Source organism: Rutidosis leptorrhynchoides, chromosome 6, assembly GCF_046630445.1.
Source record: "Rutidosis leptorrhynchoides isolate AG116_Rl617_1_P2 chromosome 6, CSIRO_AGI_Rlap_v1, whole genome shotgun sequence".
Taxonomy (NCBI): Eukaryota; Viridiplantae; Streptophyta; class Magnoliopsida; order Asterales; family Asteraceae; genus Rutidosis; species Rutidosis leptorrhynchoides.
In genome coordinates this window covers 292365800-292370694 of record NC_092338.1, presented here as the reverse complement: position 1 = coordinate 292370694, position 4895 = coordinate 292365800, and the positions used below count along the sequence as shown (strand labels likewise).

General features: G+C 37.5%; 1 pseudogene; it reads right to left on the bottom strand.

Annotated features, from left to right (window-relative positions):
- Window positions 1-241: 241 nt before the first annotated feature.
- Window positions 242-3826, bottom strand: LOC139854937 (uncharacterized; annotated as a pseudogene).
- Window positions 3827-4895: the final 1069 nt, after the last annotated feature.

The window sequence follows — 4895 nt, the reverse complement described above, 5'->3', positions numbered from 1 at the left end:
TTTCCAGCCGAGGTCAGCTGAGGAGCCGAGTGACGTGCCAACGCTACTAATTGAGTGCGACGTAGGTGTGTGCTGTCAATAGAAATAAATATGAATATGAATATGAATACGAATGGAGGTTTGGTCAAACTATAGATGCTTCACCTTTTTTATTCACTGGAACACCAAACAAATTTCAACATAACATTAGTTGCTGCCATTCTCTTGAAAATCATTTCATATTAGGCTAGCGTAAGGCCTATATAACTGATATGTTCTTATAAAAAAAATAATAAAATACATAAATAAAATAAAAATAAAAATGAAAATGTTCTCATCAAAACCACGTGTTCCATAACTCCCCAATTACGCAAAATCCATTTTATCTATCAACTACTAACAGTTCATCAGACATCTAATCCTACTTTAAAAAACCATAAACAGCAACTACAACAAAAGCATTCACAAACACAGTCCATATGGTACCATCTCACCCTGCATAGCAATCAGCTTATAACAAAGTAACAAACACGGGGCACAAAAAAAAAGTAGCCGAGTAAGGCTTGCCTGTTCTTATCTCACCCTTATTTGCCTACATAGTTCAAATCTCCCCGAGATATATCTGTTTGTCACTGCTGCAAGATCCTATAATTGGTTGACTGGGGTGAAACGCACATTCGTTAACTGATCCAGTATGACCCGGAAGTTTATACAGTATACGTCTTGAAGTGGTATCCCAAATATACACCATCCGATCAGAACTACCAGCAGTAACCTTACTTCCATCTGGTGACCAGCTACACTTAATAAGGTTCTGTTCCACATTATGTTGGTGTCCCTCCATTATCTTCACGCAACGATTTTGCGGTGCATACGGACGCATGTCCCATATACGAAGTGTACCATCCATCCCATTGGTTAGTAGATATGACCCATCAGGGCTTAGTTGCATACCTGTTATCATATTCTGATGGCCTTCAAGAGTCATTGTTACTTCATTTTTCCTTAGATCCCAAACCTTGATATCATTATCAATTCCACCACTGTATATCTTGTCTGCCGCATCAGAAAACGCAACAGCCGTGACCTGATATTTATCCGGATATGTTTGGATCGCACCCCTTTGACGCAGATCCCAGAGCTTAGCGGTTCCATCATCCGACCCGCTCACAACAAGAGGTGGGCCCCGGCGAGAAGGACAGCATGAGTTGACAAAAGAAGAGTGCTCGGACATCTTTTTTATCTGTTTCCCTGTTTCGACATCCCATGCCCGAAGTGTCTTGTCGGGACTGGCGGATATTATCTGCGACCCGTCACTAGTCCATTGCAGATCTAACACAGCGTTCTTGTGCCCTTTTAGAACCATGAAGTTCTTGCATTCACCACTTACATGCCAAAGAAAGATTTCTCTGTCGTGGGACCCAGATGCAATCACTGTTCCTTCTGGATTAAACTTCATAGTATAGATTGCACTCTGATGACCTGCCAGCAGCATGATAGGTGACAACAGACTTGGTATTCTTTGTTTACCGTTGGGCCCAATACTCGTATCCTGGTGACCACTGTATGGAACGGTAGATAAATCCATGGGACGTGCGCCCATAACAGACAAAGCAACTTCACCTGCTTGCATTCTATCTTGTTTGATGATCGATAAGAAGTCTACTGATGTATATCTGAAAAAGGTTTAAGCTATAATGAAGTTAAATGATTTCAAGATATTGAAGTTACAGATAGAGGAGGAAGATAAAAATGATATACCATCTTTTTAACCAAGCCTACTTGAACCACCATGCAATTTAGAAAAAAACTTAAGCATGAAGCATCAAATATAACTCAAATGGAAATGTTCTGTCAAGATTAAACGACATTAAAACATTCACACTCTTCAACTACGACCCAAAGGAAATGCTCATACCCACCAGGAAAGAGAATACATATTAACTTAGAGCAACAAAAGATCTATTAGTGTTGGATTATTCCAAATAGACACAAATGGTGTTGCATGTGATTAGCTTAGTGTACATCAAATTCAACAAGTGTTAATTTTGATGCGGTCAGAACATTGTAATGATCAACTGTCATCAATCTAGTTTTTTATTTTTATAGAAACACCAACTAGCAAGGGTAGTGCAATAATATCCTGGACAACAAATGCAAATCACACTAGAACAGTCAACACTATATGATTTTCCTCTTGCCACAAGCCCACAAAGATTGTCACCATGGTTCAACACGTGTGTGCACTTTTCTTTTCAATTTGAATGTGGTGATAATGAAAATAGTAAGAATAACATTGTCGTGCTCATAATATCGTATATCAAGAGTCAACTAGGTCAGACAATCATAACTAGCAATAGGTGTACATTAACAGTTAAATTTCTAAAGAAATAAAGCGGAAAGCATTCCGGTGTAAGCGAAACTCGGCCCAGTATTGGATATTGCAATCATAATTTACTTTATCTTACAAGACATTGAGAGGTGGTTCACTGACTTACCAGCAGACACACAAATACAAGCAATTCTTGTTAATAGGAAGCAGTTAAAAGTCCAGAGGATATGAAGTTTTTTAAAAAATCAGTTTTATTCCTATGAGATCGACTTATGTGTAAGTATGTATATATACACATACGTGTGTGTATGTGTGTATATATATATATATATATATATATATATATATATATATATATATATATATATATATATAGTGGTAGGATCAAGAGGAAAGTAACCATTCAGGGGAAGCGGGGGGAAGCAAAATATTTTTTTTTTTTTTTCGTTTTTTGAAAAAACTTTGTTCACGAACATTATAGATGAGATGAAAATATGAACATTTAGTAGAGACACTTTGTGATAAATGTTTTTAATTTGGCGGGAAAACGCTCGAAGAAGTAATATATAACAATTATCGTGTTTTTCGAACGTATTTTGAGGTTTTAGCTATTGGGGTTTAGATATTAAGGTTTAGATATTAGGGTTTATAGGGTTTAGATATTAGGGTTTAGAAATTTAGGGTTTAGGGTTTATATTTAGGGTTTAGATTTAGGATTTAGATTGAGTTTTTAACACGAACAGTTTAGAGTTTAAGGTTTAGGGTTTAGAGTTTAGGGTTTAGGGTTTAGGGTTTAGGGTTTAGGGTTTGGTGTTTGGTGTTTTGGGTTTATGGAATAAACCCAAAACACCAAACACCAAACCCTAAACCCTAAACTCTAAACTCTAAATCGGGCTAAATTTTACTTCACAAAACATGAAAGAAAAAAACGTTCATATTTTTCACGAACAATATTATCTTGAATGTTAGTTTTGTCGATCGTTTTCCCGCCTAAATAATAACATTCGTCACGAAGTGTCTCTTCTAAATGTTCATATTTTCGTGTGATCTTGATGCCGGAAAAAAAAAATTCAAAAAAAACGAAAAAAAAAAATTTTTTGCTTCCCCCTATTGGTTACTTCCACATTGATCCTGCCCATATATATATATATATATATATATATATATATATATATATATATATATATATATATAGGGTTTGTAAAAATAAGTAATAACATTTTAATAAATTCGATCTGTTAGCTATAAACGTTACGTGGAGACAATCACAGGTGAACATTTATACATTACATATATATACATACCCTATGTATAATCAATTGTAGCAAACTAGCAATATTAACAAAACCTCTTTGAACAGATTAACAAAACAGATATATATACATACACATTATGTATAATCAATTGTAGCAATCAATGGTTATATAGCAATGTAACATACAGTAGGAGTTAATTAAGTCATAAACATACCTTCTGAGAGTGAAACGAGTAGCGCTCAAAGCAGGAATGATGAAGGCGGCCACGAACAGACGAAATTAAATTGGCAAACAATAGACTCCGGAGACAGAAACAAGTACGGGATTATCACCAAAAAGCCCATTTTCTTGAACTTGTTTGCGTGAGAGCCATAAAAAAAAAGTTTGACAATTTGCCCTCGCAAGTAGCAAGATGCCTCTTGCTCCCTTGCGCCTTGCGTCCTTGCGACCTTAGTCACACTTGAGAGCAAGGAGCAAGGAGCAACGTGCATCTTGCTCCCTTGCTCCCAGGTGGAAGCAAGGACGCAAGGTGCCTCTTGCTCCCTTGCTCCCAGGTGGAAGCAAGGTGCCTCTTGCTCCCAGGTGAAAGCAAGGACGCAAGGTGCCTCTTGCTCCCTTGCTCCCAGGTGGAAGCAAGGACGCAAGGTGCATTTGCTTCCTTGCTTCCACCTGGGAGCAAGGGAGCAAGAGGCACCTTGCTCCCAGGTGGAAGTAAGGGAGCAAGAGGCACCTTGCGTCCTTGCTTCCACCTGGGAGCAAGGAAGCAAGAGGCACCTTGCTCCTTGCTCTCAAGTGTGACTAAGGTCTCAAGGACGCAAGGCGCAAGGGAGAAAGAGGCATCTTGCTCCTTGCGAGGGCAAATTGTCAAAAAAAAAATTTATGGGCTCTCACGCAAACAAGTTCAAAAAAATGGATTTTTTGGTGATAATCCCAACAAGTATTTATAAATTGGGCCAACCTTCTAGGCATCTATTGGAAACCAAGTAGGTCGAGCCTGGAACGTTAATTGGGCTTAAAAGCCTTGTTTCAGGGAAATCGGTCAAAATGCCCATATTTTTTGAAGTGTTTAAGAGCACGGGTGTCCGTGTCTCTTTGCCAAGGTCGATTTCGGTGTTTAAAATGGAAGTCGAAATTGACTGACAGTCATATGGGTGGGGGTGTTCATAGTGTCTATTTCAGTGTTCAGTTCGGCATTCACTTTTTTATATTATTTATTAATACTTTTAAATTATTAATCATTGTTTTTTTTATAGATTTTGAAAATGAAAAAAAAATCAAACAAAATAAATATTTAAATATAAAATGGTAGGATACGGAGTACATATAGA